This window comes from Trachemys scripta, chromosome 4 (assembly GCF_013100865.1).
Source record: "Trachemys scripta elegans isolate TJP31775 chromosome 4, CAS_Tse_1.0, whole genome shotgun sequence".
NCBI classification, from domain to species: Eukaryota; Metazoa; Chordata; order Testudines; family Emydidae; genus Trachemys; species Trachemys scripta.
The window spans coordinates 21,650,154-21,670,996 of NC_048301.1; the positions used below are offsets into that span (position 1 = coordinate 21,650,154).

A 20,843-nucleotide genomic window follows, 5' to 3' on the forward strand; every position below is an offset into this window, starting at 1 on the left:
TAATTAAACTACCAAAGAAGAGAATGAATGAAGACAGACTAATTTAGTTACTGTTTAGGCAGGAAAAAGTTATCTGATCAAAATCTTAAGATTTGTGCTTGGAACAGAATACAATTTCTTCAGTGGTTTTCAAACTTTTTAGGCTGCGTAGCCCTTTCCAAATAACGTAGTCTACTATGTACTCCCATATGAAATAGGGTCATAATATAAATATGAAAACAGAAAAATAAAAAGGTTTGTAAGGGATATCAGGATACAACACAACATACAAGTCCTAGAATGTGTTGTCCTGGATACTACTATTATTATAGCCAACAATTTTATTATATATACACTTTCATTTTGGATAAAAATAGTCCCTCATACAAGTTTCTAGTTGTTGATTAGATGCTAAGTTGTACTATATAAAATGCGTTGTCTGCCATTACAGGATTTTTCTCACATACCCCGACAAGAGCTTATGTACCCCAGTTTGAAAACTACAGAATACAGTAGCATACCTCTATATCCAAACAGGAAAAGGACATCTAAGCTTGGACAGGAAGCAAAAGACAACAGAAAAATGAACAGTGAAGCAGTATCCTTTCAAACAATGATGTGGATCCCTTCATCTACAAAATAAGCAGAACAGACACCAGCTTAACTTCAAATCAAAATAGGATTTTTACTGTGTTTATTTTTCAGAATTATCTCAGATGATCAAATTGCTAGATGTTTTTAGCCTTTTAATTTTGTTAACAGATGTCAGTCATATCAGTCTTTAAGAATTACTCTTAGATTGCTTCAGTATAAGGTTACCATGAGCAAGCCAAGACATTTCTAACTTAAATTTCAGAATTCCTTATTTTATCAGTTATTTTTGTTTTTTCATATTTCCCTGTTATACAGGGATTTAAGGGCACCTCATTCACTTTTTATTAAATAGAACCACACATTTTCTTCCACCTTTAATTTCAGAAGCAAACCTAAATAGGAGACTACATATTTTACAAACAGAGGTCTCTGCAGGGCAGAATATGCATTATAATCAATTACAACTCATTACAGTGAAAAAGTGACAGGAAATTTCATTCAGAGAGATGCTTCCACCACTCTCATCGGTCCAGTACATACAGCAGAATACATATCTTTTGCTTAGCGTTTTCCTTCTAGAATCCTCAAGCATAAGTGAGGATTTCTTTATTATAAAGATTTCTTACTGTAGACGACCATTCCTATGATATCCTACCACCAATACAAAACATACACAATAAAAGATTCTGCCATGCACCATTCCTACCCATCATCCAAATGACATTCAACTGGAAGTCCCACAATTTAGTGGAAAAAAGACAGCGAAAAATGTAAGTATCTTGCACTGTAGCATAAATATATCTAGGCGATGATGGACACGTCAGAGGAAAAGAGTTCTAAAGCCAAAGGATCTTCCACTGAGGTGGTCATAATTCTTGTTTAAAAAAAACCTTTAAGCAAACATTACACACAAATTAGAATCAGGAATTAAATCCAGGGACAACAGTAAGAGTATTCAAGCGGCAGCAAACAACTGCCATGGCATGACTTACAGTCTTTTAAACAAGCTGAGGTCATTGTTCTATCTTGCTAGAATATTTACAGAACCTCAAATATTTTCCACCAGGTGGATCAGAATCTCATACTAAACATATATTTTTGAAAGTGCATGTTCTTTTCAAAGCTATCATCCCAACTAACACAATTGTATTAGATATGTCAATGTACTTACACATTAACTAACAACTAGATATAAATAAATGAAAAGGGGCATTTTCTCTACCCTTGCATTCCAAGTATTAGTGGGAAAAAGACAAAAGTTCAGTTTTTAAGACAAAAATACACTGTTTTTTTTTTTTTAAACTAACAACAGGTTTTTGGTGGGAGAGTTTCCCTACTATAGCATAATCTCCCCTACCCCCCTCTCTATTTAATCAAAGTTTTGGGAAACTGCCATATTTTAAGCACCATTCCCTATTTTTATATCATATCTGTAGGATCAAGCAATCAAAAGTGAGAAATCTGCAGCAACTAATATAGCTAAATTAAAAAGTTCTTGGGGAAAATGGTATTTTTCCTCATTTCTAACCATCAATGCTGGTTATTAAATCATTTCATATTAAAAAGAGGGTGAGTTATTTCTATCTTCCTCTGTTTAATATATAAACTCAAATTCCTATACACAGATGAAAAGAACACGTAGATTTATCACAGATCTTTTTTTCCTGGTTTTGGGGAACCCTTGTAATTTAATGATTTAGGGTGAGATTTTCAAATGTGCCTAACCTCTATAGGCATCCAATCCGCATTCAAATTTCAATGAGTATAGATAGTGACTGTGAAATGCTCAGGGAGATTAGAGCAGCTATAAAAATAAAAGACTCAATAATAATGAGTTTATAACGTCAGGATGGGATGCAGAGATAAAGTTTCTTGACACTTCAAATGACTGCTTCTTGAAGCAGCTAGTCCTGGAACCCACAAGAGGAGAGACAACTCTAGATTCGTGAAGCACAGGATCTGATCCAAGAGAAGAATACAGCTGAACCGCTAGGTAATAGTGACCATAATATATTAAATTTAACATCCCTGTGGCAGGGAAAACACCACAGAAGCCCAGCACTGTAGCATTTAATTTCAGAAAAGGGGAACGACACAAAAATGAGGAAGTTAGTTAAACAGAAATTAAAAGGTACAGTGCCAAAAGTGAAATCCCTGCAAGCTTCATGGAAACTTCTTAAAGACACCTTAATAGAGGATCAACTTAAATGTATACCCCAACTTAAAAAAAACATAGTAAGAGAACTAAATAAGTGCCACCGTGGCTAAACAAGAAAGTAAAAGCAGCAGTGAGAGGCAAAAAGGCATCCTTTTAAAGTGGAAGTTAAATCCTAGTGAGGAAAATAGAAAGGAGCATAAACTCTCGCAAATGAAATGTTAAAATATAATTATGACGGCCAAAAAAGAATTTGAACTGCTAGCCAAACACTAAAAAAAAATGTAAGAACATCAGAAGCAGGAAGCCTGCAAAATAACCAGTGGGGCCTCTGGATGGTCGAGATGCTGAAGGAGCACTCAAGGACGAATAAGGCCATTGCGGAGAAACTAAATGAATTCTTTGCATCGCTCTTCATGGCTGAGGATGTGAAGGAGATTCCCAAACCCGAGACATTCTTTTTAGGTGACAATTCTGAGGAACTATCCCAGATTGAGGTGCCATTAAAGGAGGTTTTGGAACAAATTGATAAACTGAATAGTAGTAAGTCACCAGAACCAAATGGTACCGTATTTTCCGGCGTATAAGACGACTGGGCGTATAAGACGACCCCCAACTTTTCCAGTTAAAATATAGAGTTTGGGATATACTCGCCGTATAAGACTACCCCTCTTCCAACGCACACCAAAAAAAAATTAAAAAAAACATCAGATTTGATTTCAATATGGTAATTTTAATTCAAATGCTTATGACATGCAGGTACTTAGCCGGAAAACTGTCACTTATAAACATAAGGCTGTTTGTCATCAAACATGTAAACATAAAACAGTGCAAGTGGATTAAACTTTTCCTAATTCACTCTAAAGCTGAAAGGAAGGATAAGACAATAAACCCATGGGAGCTGCCATGCTGTTTGTTTTCTAAGCTGTCAACCAAACTGGAACTGATGATGATAGGAGGAAGATAACAAACAAGAGAGAGAGAGCAAGTGCCGGGCAAGTCCCTGGCGAGTTAGCAACGCCCATCATAACTGCAAGCTACGGTATTTTTACAGGTTTTGCTGGCGTGACAGTTTCCCTTTAAAAGCCTTCAAAATCCTCCTGTTCGTCATCTGATATCATAAGTACATCAATGACATCTTGTGATACATTTGTAAGGCAGTCATCGTATGGATCGAATTCCATATCAGATGGTGTGGTCTCAGCTTCGGCTTCCTCTTCATCTTGTCACAAGTAGTCGTCCTCCATACCATCTAATGAATTTGATATGCCACACTTCTTGAAAGACTTGATTACTGTTTCTGCATCAATATCATTCCAGGCTTTTATGACAAACTTGCACAAAACATCCAACTGTGGAGCACGCATGTTTCCTCCTTTTGTGAATGACTTTTCGCCGCTAACCATCCATTCATTCCACTGTTCTTGAATGCGATCTTTAAATGGCTTGTTTAGGCACACATCCAGTGGCTGTACCAACGATGTCAATCCTGCAGGAATAACTGCCGCATCTGTGTTTAGTCTTGCAAGCATTTGCTTGGTGCTGGGAGTTAAATGAGCCCTGAACATATCCCACACCAGTAGACTACATTTTTGAATAAGTCCACCTGGTCGCCTGCTCCATACATTATCAAGCCATAGCTTTACCCCTTCTTCATCCATCCAGCCTTTTTCATTCACATGTACAAAACAACCAACAGGGAACTTGAATTTCGGCATTGTTTTTCTTTTAAAAATAATCATTGGTCTCAGTTTGGCGCCATCAGCTGTGCATCCTAGTACCACTGTAAAACTGGACTTCTCATGTCCTGTTGTTTTAATTAAAATTGTTTTTTCACCTTTTTGATGGACAGTTTTATTTCCAATCATATCAAAATTCATTGGAGTTTCATCCATATTTCCAATACTACTTAACGCATAGCCATGTTTAGGGCGCTGTTGTATTACGTATCGATGGAAACAATTTACTTTGCTATCAAGATCTGCAGGTAATTTTGGGGCAATTTTCATCTTTTGCCTCAGTACCATATTATGCCTTCCCATGAATCTAGTACACCAGGATACAGTGGCCTTAAATCTGTTGCTGTGATCTGGGTTAGATTTGGCCCACTGAAGTGCAAACAAATGTATTTTATTTCGTGTCACTACATAACCGTTTTGGCGATGCTCATTCACCATGTCTGCTACATGTTTTTCGAGTTCTGGCCAATGTGGAGTGCCTCTTCTTAATGCACACTTACCCCTTGGCATACTCTTTAATGCTTTTTCATTTGCTTTCCAGTCCCGAACCATCTTTTCTGTTACTCCATATTGTCTTGCAGCAGCGCAGTTATTATGTTCCATGGCAAAGTTTACAACTTTAAGTTTGAAACTGGCTTCATATTTCTTTCTTCTTGCTGGTGGAGCCATGATGGGGTTTTGACTGTTGGACATTTGTATACTGTACTGTATGTACTGGTGCTATACTATATGAACAGGTACAGATACTGGTGCTGTACTGTATGTGGTACCCAGTATACAACAACCAGCCAATCACGGCAAGCGATGTACCTTACCGGCGATTGGCTGGTTGTTGTATACAAAGCCTGCTTGGATTGGTCAGCTCTCCCTGCCTGCCCAGCCCTCCCTGTCTCCAAGACTATCAGAGCGGTAGCGCAAACATGCCTCTTTCACCCGTCTGGCCCGCCCTTGTATCCTATTACCTCCTTCTCTGCCTCTCAGATCTCGCACATGCGTGCCTGCGCCGCTTCACTGCAGTCCTCAGGAGCGAGATCTGAGAAGCAGAGAAGGAGGTACGGTAATAGGATACAAGGGCGGGCCAGACGGGTGAAAGAGGCGTGTTTTTCTGGGCACAGCGCCGCTCTATCTCTTTTTTCCATACCCCGGGCGTCCTGGACGCCTGCAGCTTGCTCCGCCCTTCACTTACACCTTCCCGGTGAGGCGCCCCCTCACCTCGTCATCGGGCGGGGATGTGGCCGCGGCCGTTTTTGAGCTCCCCCCACCATATGCGGCGACCGCAGATTCTCCAGTCCGGCTCGGAAGTTTCAGCACCCGCCCTATAAGACGACACCCGGCGTATAAGACGACCCCCGACTTTTGAGAAGATTTTCCTGGGTTAAAAAGTAGTCTTATACGCCAGAAAATACAGTATTCATCCAAGAGTTCTGAAGGAACTCAAATGTTAAATTGCAGAACTACTAACTGGTATGTAAACTATTATTTGAATCAGCTTCTGTACCAGATGACTGGAGGACAGCTAATGTGATACCAATTTTTTAAAAAGGCTCCAGTTTTGACCCTCGCAATTACAGGCTGGTAAGCCTAATCTCAGTACCAGGCAAACTGGCTGAAACTATAGTAAAAAAACATGATATGTTGGGGAAGAGCCAATATAGTTCTCGTAAAGGGAAATTATGCCTCATCAATCTACTAGAATTCTTTGAGGGCGTAAACATGCATGTAGACAAGGGTGATCCTGTGGATATAGTGTATTTAGATTTTCAAAAAGCTTTTGACAAGGTCCCTCACCAAAGGCTCTTAAGCAAAATAAGCTGTCATGAGATTAGAGGGAAGGTTCTCTCATGAATCAGTAACTGGTTAAAAGATAGGAAACAAAAGGTAGGAATAATGATCAGTTTTCAGAACGGAGAGAGGTAAATAGTGGTGTCCCGCAGAAGTCTGTACTGGGACCAGTCCTATTCAACATATTCATAAATTATCTGGAAAAAGGGGTAAACAGTGAGGTGGCAAAATTTGCAGATGGTACAAAACTACTCAAGATAATTAAGTCCAAATCAGACTGCGAAGAGTTACAAAGGGATCTCACAAAACTGGGTGACTGGACAACAAAATGGCAGATGAAATTCAGTGTTGATAAATGCAAAGTAATGCACATTGGAAAACATAATGCCAACTACACATATAAAATGATGGGGTCTAAATTAACTGTTACCACTCAAGAAAGATCTTGGAGTCATTGTGGATAATTCTCTGAAAACATACACTCAATGTGCAGCGGCAGTCAAAAAAGCGAACAGAATGTTGGGAATCATTAAGAAAGGGATAGATAATAAGACAGAAAATATCATATTGCCTCTATATAAATCCATGGTATGCCCACATCTTGCATACTGCATGCAGATGTCAGCGCCCCCTCTCAAAAAAAGATACATTGGAATTGGAAAAGGTACAGAGAAGGGCAACAAAAATGATTAGCGGTATTCAACAGCTGCCATATGAGGAGAAATTAATAAGACTGGGACTTTTCAGCTTGGAAAAGAGATGACTAAGTGGGGATATGATTGAGGTCTATAAAATCATGACTGGTGTGGAGAAAGTAAATAAGGAAGTGTTATTTATTTACGCATAACACCAAAACTAGGGGTCACCAAATGAAATTAAATAGGCAACAAGTTTAAAACAAACAAAAGGAAGTATTTTTTCACACAACGCAGAGTCAACCTATGGAACTCCTTGCCAGAGGATGTGGTGAAGGCCAAGACTATAACAGGGTTCAAAGAAGTACTAGATAAATTCATGGAGGATAGATCCATCAATGGCTATTAGCCAGAATGGGCAGGGATGGCGTCCCTAGCCTCTCTTTGCCAGAAGCTGGGAATGGGAGACAGGACATGGATCAGTTGATTACATGTTCTGCTCATTCCCCCTGAAGCACCTGGCATTGGCCCCTGTCGAAAGATAGGATACTGGTCTAGATGGACCTCTGGTCTGACCCAGTATAGTCGTTCTTATGTTCTATGCTAGTACCTCCCCCGCCCAAGAAAAAATGACCTGGTAATTTCTGAAAAATACAAAAATGATGAAGATCAATAGGAAAATGTAATATTTAGCTATAAGCTATACAAGAAAGACAAATTATGATACAACAAGAGAGGATTAGCTAATCATATTTCGTTTGAAAGAAACTATTATAGTGATTCTTGCATGATCTTCTGGTACCGGTCGCTGTTTGAGAGAGGATACTGGGCTAAATGGATCTCTGGTTTGATCCAATATAGCATTTGCTATGTTCTCAAATGGCCCTTGAATGGTGTAGGCTCAGGCCCCAAGAGGCTCTTCCATGACTTGAAAAAACAACAACAACTAACCAGTTCTGACACCTGAATGCTCTTGCAACGGAACACCCATTCAATGAAACAGAATCACTGACACTTTGTATGATTCCCATATTTCAAATTATAGAGTGATTGAAATGTAGAAAGTAAAGTGAAATTTAAACATAAAATAATTCTTTGCCAAGTTTTATGTTTATAATATTTTTTTTCATTTTCCTTGGCTAACAACAGATTCTTTACTGCTTAATAAAGCTTCACGTGTATTGGCTGAATTATTTGAGATGTTTTGTAACAATATTAAATGAAACAGCATCACATTGTGAAGAGCTGGTTTTGGCAAGCATATTAAACTGGATTTTCTGTTGACCATGGAAGCTGTCATTTCCAATATACTTACAGCCAGGCTAACCAAGACTGATCATTTTGATACTGTTTATAAAAAGAAAGCTTCCCATTGAAGCGTCCAGTAATTACATTAATAAGGAAGAGTAGGAATATGAATATTTATAAATAATTTTTGTATTAATTCTAGCTGGATTATCCAGTAATCCAGAAACGATATAAATGAGCTTTAATGACCATAAAACTGGACAACTCTCAAAAACCTAAGTGCAACCCTGGCCAACTGAAATATTTTTTCTTGTTTCTTTCTTAATTTAAGGATTGAAGAAAACAATGGTAGATGGACAAGAAATTTAATGTGATTTAGGAAAGCTCACTTTAAAATATTGTTCAAACATTAGTTTTTAAAAACTGTCTATTTTTATTGTAAATGGTGGCATATGCAATGCCAGAATATCTTAATTTATTAAGATTCTGCCTAGGGCAATGGTTAAAAGATTTTTTTTTTTTATTTCAAGCTACCCTTGCTAACTACAGCTCTATTAATCATTATTTCAAAAATACGTAATCTCAATGGGGTATGTTTTTTGAAATTCAAGAAATCAAAAGCATTGTTTAAAAAAAAAAATCAGACAAAGATCACTCATGCTTTGCATATCTGGGTCATGGTACAAATACTCATGGATAAAACATCCTGTCCTAGCCCGCAGAAATTGCCTTCCTGGTGTTCTGAATTCCAACTTGTGTTCTTGTCTGTAAAGCAGATAGAGACTGAGAGGCATCCTCACTCCACCTAAGAACTTAACCCACAGTTGGAATTCAGAATACTGTAGAAGACATTTAATTGAAATGTTTGTCTAAAGAGTTGGAGAAATTAAACCTGATCAGATGATCTCAGGACTAGATGCACTTTAATCTCTACCAAAAAAAGAACAGGAGTACTTGTGGCACCTTAGATACTAACAAATTTATTATTGCTCCCTGACAAAGCACAGGAACAAATCTGTACAGACACATGCCTAGAACCCCGACCAGGGGTATTCTATTTGCTACCCAAGATCCATAAACCTGGAAATCCTGGACGCCCCATCATCTCAGGCATTGGCACCCTAACATCAGGCTTGTCTGGTTATGTGGACTCTCTCCTCAGACCCTACGCTACCAGCACTCCCAGCTATCTTCGAGACACCGCTGACTTCCTGAGGAAACTACAATCCATCGGTGATCTTCCAGAAAACACCATCCTGGCCACTATGGATGTAGAAGCCCTCTACACCAATACTCCATACAAAGATGGACTACAAGCTATCAGGAACAGTATCCCCGATAATGTCACAGCTAACCTGGTCGCTGAACTTTGTGACTTTGTCCTCACCCACAACTATTTCACATTTGGGGGCAATATATACCTTCAAGTCAGTGGCACTGCTATGGGTACCCGCATGGCCCCACAGTATGCCAACATTTTTATGGCTGACTTAGAACAACGCTTCCTTAGCTCTCGTCCCCTAACGCCCCTACTCTACTTGCGCTACATTGATGACATCTTCATCATCTGGACCCAGGGAAAAGAAGCCCTTGAGGAATTCCACCATGATTTCAATAATTTCCATCCCACCATCAACCTCAGCCTAGATCAATCCACACAAGTGGTCCATTTCCTGGACACTACTGTGCTCATAAGCAATGGTCACATAAATACCACCCTATACCGGAAACCTACTTACCGCTACACTTACCTACATGGCTCCAGCTTCCACCCAGGACACACCACACGATCCATTGTCTACAGCCAAGCTCTAAGATATAACCGCATTTGCTCCAATCCCTCAGATAGAGACAAGCACCTACAAGATCTCTATCAAGCATTCTTAAAACTACAATACCCACCTGCTGAAGTGAAAAAACAGATTGACAGAGCTAGATGAGTACCCAGAAGTCACCTCCTACAAGACAGGCCCAACAAAGAAAACAACAGAACACCACTAGCTGTCACCTTCAGCCCCCAATTAAAACCTCTCCAGCGCATCAGAGATCTACAACCTATCCTGAAAGATGATCCTTTACTCTCACAGATCTTGGGAGACAGACCTGTCCTCGCTTACAGACAACCCCCCAACCTAAAGCAAATACTCACCAGCAACCACACATCACTGAACAAAAACACTGACCCAGGAACCTATCCTTGTAACAAAGCCCGATGCCAACTCTGTCCACATATCTATTCAAGTGACATCATCATAGGACCTAATCACATCAGCCATACCATCAGGGGCTCGTTCACCTGCACATCTACCAATGTGATATATGCCATCATGTGCCAGCAATGCCCCTCTGCCATGTACATTGGCCAAACCGGACAGTCTCTACGCAAAAGAATTAATGGACACAAATCTGACATCAGGAATCATAATACTCAAAAACCAGTGGGAGAACACTTTAACCTGTCTGGTCATTCAATGACAGACCTGCGGGTGGCTATCTTACAATAGAAAAACTTCAAAAACAGACTCCAACGAGAGACTGCTAAGCTGGAATTGATATGCAAACTAGATACAATCAACTCAGGATTGAATAAGGACTGGGAATGGCTGAGCCATTACAAACATTGAATCTATCTCCCCTTGTAAGTATTCTCACACTTACTATCAAACTGTCTGTACTGGGCTAGCTTGATTATCACTTCAAAAAAATTCTCTCTTACTTAATTGGCCTCTCAGAGTTGGTAAGACAACTCCCACCTGTTCATGCTCTCTGTATGTGTGCACATATATCTCCTCAATATATGTTCCACTCTATATGCATCTGAAGAAGTGGGCAGTAGCCCACGAAAGCTTATGCTCTAATAAATTTGTTAGTCTCTAAGGTGCCACAAGTACTCCTGTTCTTTTTGCAGATACAGACTAACATGGCTGCTACTCTGAAACCTTTAATCTCTACCGTTGCTCTTCTGGGGAAAGTCCATGATTGAGTCACGTCTGAGGAAGTGGATGAATGCACTTAGCTGTTTAATCTCCTGGTCCTGCACTCTAAGGGAAATAGCTAACCGTTGCGAAACATAAAAATTATTATACATATTTATAAAGGCATTCCTTAAGTATCTAGGTACCATAATAGACTAATGACCATTTCAAGTTGAACAGTTTCCTATTACTGAAGTAACAATCACCAGTTTAGGGAAAAAATTAGCAATTTCCCTGAGTTCTAAACAATCTGTTACAGTTCATACTTCCTCAATTCTCTGTCAAATCCCATAAATCTAATCCTACAGCATGCTAAAACTTTTTCATCACTGTATTCATTGGGTATCATACAAATCATTAATTGGTGTACCACAAAGGATAGGCTTAAGTGACAACATCTAAAAGGGACTGGTAGGTATGGTTGTGTGTGTATTCATGCCTACTGTGGAAGGCAGACAGTAGTAAAATTTGAACTATTCATTAAATGAGCTGATTAGTCTCAAAAGCATCAGTCTCTGATGGGTTCAGCAAAGGAATTTGCTTTCTAGGTGATCCAGAAAGGAAAAAATAGACTCAGACAAAAGTGATGGTGCACCTCAAGTGTGTGTCTGTTTTAATGGTCCTAGACAAGGAAGCATCATCTAACTGGTTGGAAGAAAGTCTGGTTCTCCTCCTTCTGAGGTAAGCCTCCAAGGTATTTGGGCCTGGATTTTATATGAAATCCTTGCCTGCAGAACCGGATTAACCAATACCACCAAACTCCATGGAGCTACAGTCTCATACTGCCATGAAATCTCCCTGCAGCAGAGCACCCCCAAAGTTCCTGCCCAGCTGATGTTCTTAGTCTGATTATCTTTTTCACTGAGACTCAGTGGGTGCAATTATTTTTCTGTTCAGCAAACTGGTTTTTAAGTTTTCATTCTCTAAAACAAAATTTAATTATCTTCTTATTCTGCCTAGTGGAACAGTAATTGAGATAATATATTATTAATTATTATTCTTATTAATTCTTTGAACAATGTCTTGCTCTTTACATCACCTGGTGGTATACATAGAGAGCTACCCCTGTACTGTTCATTTCTTGGAAGGATGCAAAAGCTCAGCCAATCCAGTCTTAAAGTCCAGTATGTAGTATCTTGGAATTCTTTTGTCAACTTAGAGATATTTTAAAAATACAAATACCAAACATAGTATCTGAAACAAGGAACTCAGCACTAACGTGGTCATACAGCAAGACCATAGAAATACATAAGAATTCTGCAGAGATACAACAGACTCATTACGCAGATTAAAAGTTACAGGAAAATTGTCTCCTCTAAAGTGCACCAAAATATTACTAAATCTAATTTAAAAATGCAGGTGATGTTTAATAGAATTGTCCTATGAAATTTTAATATTGCACACTGTAGGGGAAGCCAATTAGTGAGTATCGGGGGTAGCCGTGTTAGTCTGTATGCACAAAAACAACAAGGAGTCCGGTGGCTTCTTAAAGACTAACAGATTTATTTGGGCATAAGCTTTCGTGGGTAAAAAAACAACAACACTTCTTCAGATGCAACTAGTGAGACAAATATTCTTCAACTACATATATGAATTTGTTTAAATTTAAAGTTTAGATAAAGTAACATATATTAGAAATACCTATGTTAAAACCTAAAGCGACATATCCACTGACTTACACAAGCAAAGGCTTCTCGAACCTATATCCAGAGCTCAGAAAACAATGCACTATAGTCACCCTAAGGAAGACAGACTGACTGACCGACCAACCCCCCCCCCCCACAACCCCCCTAACATTATCTAAGATAGCTCTAGTCTTCCATTTGCAATAATTGGTTACTGAACACCATAAACAGAAGACCAGCAAAAAGAAATATATAAATTAAAATAAATAATTTGTTAAGCAAAACACTGCACACATTGGCAAGCACAGCAAAATATAATTAAAATATTTTCTTTACATTAAGGTAGCTGGAGAAAGTCCTTCACACTCAGTGTACATTAGGACCTTCCACATTATCTTTCAGGTAGGCTTTTGTATAATTTTCAAGAGGTCTTCAACTTGGCCCACAATAATTGTTTACACTTTTTCTGGTGTCCTACAGATGTAAATACATCCAACATGATATACTCTCTCAGTCCTGACAGAAAAAAGGATAGGTAAGGCAATTTCCCATTCAACTGATTGCTTACAGAACAGTGGTGAAAAAACTCTTCTTATTCCTTAATTTAGCAATATGGCCTGCAAAATTTCCAGTCTCAGCTCCAGCTCATTTAAATGTATCTTTTGATTGTGCTGCTTTCAAAAATTCGGTTTTGATACTGTGCTGCTGACTATCACCAGTTTTAGTATTAAGAGAAGCTGCGACTTCTTTTGTGGGTATTCCAGCAGAATCCAATTGAAATATATTCTTGGGCTGTAGAAAAAAAGAACTATTTTCCTAAAACATGCTGAAATAAAGTTTCAGTTTCTCCTTTTTTCCATCTTTTCTGGTATAGCAATAATATTTTGTTATTGAAGGTCAATTTTCAAGAGAAAAAACAATGCCTTATGATTTATCCAAACATTAAATTGCATGTGGATCTTTCAAGAACAGAAATCCCCATGCCCATTTCTTTTCTTTTAAAAATTTTCTCTATCTCAAATTCTTCTCTGAACACCAAAACCTAGATTTAAAATGAGAAAATATGGCTTCTACGGTGAAGATTCTAGACACTATGCCAGGGAGAGGTGGGTTGGCTGCTATCTTTGCTAGCATCTGACACAAAGAAGAGAAGTCTTTGTTTTATTTGGTTTAGACATATGAAAACACACAGTGTTGGTTGTCAGATCTTTACAAATGATGGATACAAATTCCCCAGGCAAAGAATTGTTGTTTACATTCCCAAAAAATAAACTGGAATAAATTGCCTAGGTAGATTGTGGAATCTCCATCTCTGGAGATATTTAAGAGTAGGTTAGTTAAATGTCTATCAGGGATGGTCTAGACAGTATTTGGTCCTGCCATGAGAGCAGGGGACTGGACTCAATGACCTTTCGAGGTCCCTTCCAGTCCTAGAATCTATGAAAAGTTCAGTAAAAAGAAGAGTCTTCGTCCTGAATTGTGCATGCATGTGACCACTTTCCTGTGTAGAGCCATTTTACTATGTGGAATCTCCCAGCCTGACAGCCGTGTGTTCATTGCCCACGTTCTCTTTGGGTCCTGAAGCAGGAAAAGCTTTGCTAATATTGCCTCCACATCTATCAAAACGGGGTTGCCTATATAAGGCTTGGCAATTCCAGGATCTCCTCAACTGTTATTCTGCAGGTTTTAGATCAGTAGATATTGTTGACGTTCCCCAAGATGCAGCGACACTCGTAGCATTCGTTTTGGACCAAATAGATAAGGACCAAAAGAATTAGTATCTCTGAAGGTTCATTTCCAATGTTGTACTTGGAGAGTTAAAGTAAAAATAACAACACTCTTATAGAATCATAGAAATGTAGGGCTGGAAGGGACCTTGAGAACTCATCAAGTCCAGCCCCCTGCGGTGTGGCAGGACCAAGTAAACCTAGACCATCCCAGACAGGTGCTCGTCCATTCTGTTTTTTAAAACTTCCAATGATGGGGATTCCAAACCTCCCTTTGGAAGTCTATTCCAGAGCTTAACTACCCTGATAGTTAGAAAGTTTTTCCTAATATCTAACCTAAATCTCTCCTGCTCCAGATTAAGCCAATTACTTCTTGTTGTACCTTCAGCAGCCATGGAGACAATTGATCATTGTCCTCTTTATACCAGTCCTTAACGTATTTGAGAACGGTTATCAGGACCCCTCTCAGTTTTCTTAAGAAGAAACATGCAACAGAGGCCTATGAAGAAAGATTAAAAAACTGGGTACTTTTTGAAAATCTCAAAAGTGCTTTACAAACGTTAATTAATTAAACGTTACAACATTCTTCTGAGGTAAATATTATCCCCACTTTACAGGTAAGGAAACTTAAGCACAGAAAGGGTAAGTGACTTGTATATGATCACAAAGTCAATTCAATCAATTCAATAAATCGCAATAAGTCGCAGGCAAAACCTTTCATTCCTGGATCCCAGTCCTTTGCCATAATCACAAGACCATTCTCATTCCACTCCCTTGGTCTTGTAACTATAAATGATGATAGAGTTAAATAAATAAATAATCAGTGCACCTAGACCAGAGAGATTTCAGGATGTTATGATGAATCTTTTTCAGTTATCACAAGGAACTGAGTAAAATACTGTTCTTACCCTCAGGACTGTGTATACTGTTTCCTGATGGGTTTTGGTTCTAATAAGCCAGCTGTCCACATAAAGGATTAAACAAATACAAATATAATGGTGGTGGTAGCAGCAGCCATAGAGAGTAAGTATGAGACAGCTGTATAGTCCAAAAGAAAAGATCGGTTGTAAGAGTAAACGACCCAAGGCAAACCTGAGAAATCTCTGATGACTTGTGACTATATGAATATATAAACAAACATTACATAAAGTCTACAGTGGCCAAATAGTTCACTTGGCTGATGCCAACTTAGATAAAAATTCATCCATATGGGATAAAGTTCTTCCATATCAGGGCCCAGAGGAGAACATGTTTGTAATGGTGGATGTTAAGCATGATTGATGGATTTCCACCAGAGATGCTCAGAATAACTGTGCTAGCAACAAGCATGTTGGAAAATGGTTTCCAAGTACATTTCTGGGAGAAACGTATTTGACAACCATTTCTGAATAGCTGTACAGAGCAAGCCATTCTGACAAGGCCCCAGAAAAATAATGTGTCCCTCATTAGAAGACCACCCTTAAAAGACATAACATTTTATTTATTTTATTTGTGCCTAAAGCCACAGGGGTCTTCTACTAAAACTAATGAGAAGATGATATTTTCTGCCAAATGAATACTGAACAGAGCAATTTTATTTAATACATTAATGGCAATTTAGCATTTAATAATGCATTTTTATTTTAAAGCACTCAAACCTGAAGGTCTCAAAGCAGTCTGACGAAATCGTTACTGCAGCGCTTGGAGATTCCATGGGGATTTATGTTGACAGGCATTTGTCTGCTTGTATTACACAGACCCATATAAGGATGCTGCAGATATGCAGGCTGCATATCGACAATAGCTTGGGAAAATGCCAGATAAAAGGTATTCAGACTCCCCTCACTATTTTATGTCTTGTAAGTCCTTAAGGCAAGACATTAGAGTCTGTAGGAATGGAGGAGAATTTAATTCATGCTGCCTCAACTATGTGTATTCCGACAGTAGCTAACCATGACTCCCAAGCTTTGCCAAACAATCTGTATTATTAGTTTGGGTGGAACTGCTGTCTAGTGTTAGAGCAGGGAACTGGGGTTTTGTTGCAAATTCGATTGATTGGCTATGTGACCTTAAAACCTCTGTACTTCTGCTTTCCCCATCTGTAAAACAGGAATAATAATATTAATCTTTCACCACATCCTCATAGGAAATGTGCTATACAAGTGTGAAGTATTATAATTATATCTGGCATGTTTTCCTAGTGAGACTTCAGCATGAGGAGTTGCTCACCCAGCCTAAATCCACAATCTTCTTCAACTGAAGTCTGGCTAAGGAGGGATTTTTTCCTCTCTCATTCACTCAAGAAAATAGGTAATTTCTTGTCACGATAATTCTGTACAGGACGCTGCAACCTGAGGCTCAGCAACTTACGTTAAGTAACACCAGTTCTCTGGCAATATTTAGTGGATTGAACCTAGCAGATCAGAGCAAATTAATCACTCTCCCTTTTTGGGCGGTGAGGGGTAAGTGGAGTGAAACAAAAAGTCGTAGAGCCCGAGGGGGTGCACAAGTCATCATTTTTGCTTGTTGATCCCATCTGACCTTCCTGGGCTCAGAAGCAGAGAGAGTCCATTTCAGTATCTGAAAGGCTATCACATAACCCCCAGATAAAGAGCATTTGATTAAAATGGATCCTGTGCCAGCAGTCTGGATTCTGCTTCCCTCTTGAATTCACACATACACATATACTAGGGACACTTACAACTCAGTATTTCCTTTGGTTTTAAATTTTATTGCCTTTCAAATTGTATGTCCCCTTGTTCTTGAACTATGTGACTGGTTAAACAGAAGCACCTGATTAACCTTCTCTATATAACTTCTATCAGTTCTTCTCTAAGGCTTGGTCTACCCCGATTATATGCCCAACTACAGCCATCGCTGTCCAGCCTCCATCAGCAGTGATGCACTGTGCAAACAGGTAAGGCTGCTATTTGCACAAGTGAAGGTTACCCCTGTTTGAAACTAGAGTAAGCTCCACCAGTGTAAACAGTGCTCATTCCTGTCTACAGCAGGGGTTTGCACCACTGCAGCTACATGTGGTGGATGGCCATCTATGGCTGAAACCAGGGAAATTCCACAGTGAAGACAAGACTTTATTCAACTCCATTCTAGACTAAACTGCTCCAATCTTTTCAATCTCTCTTCATATGAAAGTTGCACCTTGCTTCTAAGAATTTCTAGCTTTCCTCTCTGGGCCATTTCTATTCCTTCTATAACTCTGAGAAGTAACTGAACATAACATACAAGTGAGGACATCTTATTTATATAGATGCATTCTGTTTCAGTACTTACTATCCCATTCTTTATATATACACAACATTTGTTTGCTTTTTTTGAAACCACGAAGCCTTGATCATATGTTTTCATTCAGCTGCCCACAATGAAGCAGAAGTCTCATCTTAAACTTCTCACAAAAAGTACAACATAACGCAACCGCCTCTGGGGTATAAAGTCCAGACAAAAAAAATTGATACTGCAAAATTGTGCAGCAAAGGGGAAATTTTGGTCAGACACTAAAGTAAATCTTTACTCTTGCAGAAAGTTTTATTAGATCTTTAATGATAAAAAGACTCCAACTGCAAGGCAACCTCCCATTGCATTTGTCTGACTAGTAGCTAAAGAGACAGCAAGACATTTAGAGAGGAGACTTTCAATGGGAGTTAGGCACCAGAGATCAGGGGTAGTCGCAGTCTGGAATCAGGAGGCAGGAATCAGGGTCAAAGTTAGGCTAGAGTCAGAGATTAGGAGACAAGGTGAAGTCTGGTGTTGCAGCAGGCCAAGGTCTGTGTGGTTGCCCAGACAATTTTCAGGGGCAAACCCTGGGGTTAAGTAGGGGCACTCAGCCAATCAGAGGACTGCAGGGTACTGTCACTTTGGGTCAGTACTTCCTGCGGTGCCTACTCTCTACAGTGCTTCCTGGCTGTAGCTCTGCATGGCCTCCCAGTGGCAGTGTGGGAATATCACCTATCTGAGGCTCAGCAGACCTGGGTTCTAGTCCTCGGGTCCTTATACTCAGCAACTAATCTCTTATATCTTCTCACCATGAACAAGCAAGCTCAGGTTGGTCCTGGGTGAAGCAGTGTCCACTTCAGACACTCATTTACAAAAGGAAGTGCAACACATACTCACCCCAAGGGAGGTAGGATGATGCACAATTCCCATGTATATCACATCCTAAATGCATGTCCAACTTCCGCACCAGGGCTTCTTCTAATCTGATGTAAGCAAGGGGCCTCTCAAGTAGTCAAGAAATTAAGATCCAAAGACAAAATGTTGACAGAGAACTCCACCCTATTACAGCCACAGAAAGCAGAGAGAGCCTATAATTTTTTTTAAAATGTGTTATCCCTAAGAACCACATTGAGCAAACTGCAGAGAACTCACTAACTTGGAAAGATTGAAAGCAGATTCATCCTACTGGGATTTGAAACCATGGTCATAGGGAGTCTGTATATTTGCTTGGAACAGTAAGTCTTCTCTTCAGCATGGGTTCCCTTGAGCAGGAGGCTACAGGAATGTTTTTTAAACCATTTATGCTTCAATACCATTTTAGTGGCAACTTCAAAGCTGCTGTCAAATTGAAGTGTTACTGTGGTCTTCACAGCATTGCAGTCTTTTACATAACTTGTCCTTTTGCATCCCATCCTTCATGTACCTTCCAATTCTTGCATCTGGACTCTTCTTCTAGCTCCTCCTCCATTCCCTGTTCTCCCAGCTCCTTCCCCAGTCATCCTCTACCTGTTAAACCGATCACATACCCAGCTGGAATCTCTGAAATCCACTTTTGGTTGGTTTGTTTGTTATTTTTTAATAAGCAATTCCAAGATGAGGAGTTAAAGATCCCTTCTCAATAAACCCTGTTCTTGCATAAAGAGGACAAAAAATGGCTAGTTTTACTAAAACCAAATTCTAGGCTTAATAGATACAGACTGGTTTTATGGAGTTGCACAGTGCTAGTTGTACTGGTCTTGGTGAAATTTGTACCCTTCTCTCCCCTCCAGCCCCTCGTATCCCATTTCTGTTTGGAATGGTTTTCTTTTTGACTGCTTACATTTTCCTAGCTTTAGTTTCATTTCAATAGATTTCGGGGTTTCCCCACCTCTCTTAAACACTTCCTTTGAATTCTCAGAGTTTGCTCATTTAACACTCAAAAACCAGAAACTGATAACACTGCCTTGATTCAGACGCCTTTGAATAAGCTTTTCAGCACCTTTAGGGTAGACTAATGGAATTAAGAAAATATCAGATAGGCTGCTAACAACCAGGCACCGTTAGTTGCCAACATACCACCTCAGATGTCCCTCACTTCAAGGGATATCAGTCATTTAAGTCCCAAAATTACTCAGATCCCACTAAAATTTGGTGTCCCATCACTTTTATTGTTGAAAACTGTTTATATCAGAAATAATTATGAAACTGGGGTTATATAAAAAGACTTATTTAACCTAAATGAATTAACAGCACAGATTTAAATGTCTTCAATTACTCACTTTTGTATCTTGACTTTTTGTCACATCACACCTTACACTTGGGGCTTATCAGGCTGAGAGGTATGGCTACCACTATTAACAAAAACAATGAGGAGTACTTGTGGCACCTTAAATTTGTTAGTCTCTATTTGGGTGTAAGCTTTAGTGGGCTAAAACCCACTTCATCGCATGCATGGAGTGGAAAACACAGTAGGAAGTTATATATACACACAGAGATCATGAAAAAAATGGGTGTTGCCATACCAACTTTAACAGAGTATCAGTAATGCGGTGGGTGGACCAGAACCATGTTTAAAACAAGTCATGCCAGTAACTGATTACAAACTCAGTTAAATGCAGTATGGTAGACAGAGACATACTAATGCAAGCAAATTACCAGTTTCATACTGGAAACGAGGTATCTTTAAAAAGAGCCAGATATACGAGCTTGCTGTCTAAGATTTAAAACAGTCTTATGAAAAATTAAGAGGACATGTGTTTGCAAAATCTTTTTCTAGCCCACAGTAACATGCAAAAACAACCCCACTAGCTTTATGAATGTCTCACCCAGAGTAGAATTTTCCTGCACTAAATACTAATGTAGTATCTCAGCAGGAAATCCAAATTCCAAAGTGTTTAAACCCAAGGACGAGCTCTGAGTCATACATGTTCACTGCGGAATGTAGAACTTTGAATTTCCAGACTGTTGTCCATTTAAATTCTGAGCGATATCACTGGATTTAATGCAGGATTTTGTTTGGGTCCTCCCCCTCGATTCATAGAAAACTGGACCCTCCAACTTTTGATTCTGGCTATAACCACTGTACTTTGACAGCTAAACAGCTGGAGTTTGTGGCAGTGTTGTATCCTTAATATGCATATAACCATGTTAAGCTAAGCAAACACTCTAGCTAGAAGCCAATGATCGTATGATTTT

General features: G+C 39.2%; 1 protein-coding gene across 5 annotated transcripts in view; it reads right to left on the reverse strand.

Moving 5' to 3' along the window:
- TRAF3 (TNF receptor associated factor 3) overlaps positions 1-20,843 on the reverse strand; it is a 100,626-nt gene that overhangs the window by 53,021 nt on the left and 26,762 nt on the right. For 3 of the 5 annotated variants that reach the window (XM_034767963.1, XM_034767962.1, XM_034767965.1), the window contains one exon: positions 501-611. The exons of the other annotated variants lie outside the window; for them this stretch is intronic. The gene's annotated coding sequence lies outside the window, so the exon portion shown is untranslated. The remainder of the gene's footprint in view (positions 1-500; positions 612-20,843) is intronic. 5 annotated transcript variants of the gene reach the window in all.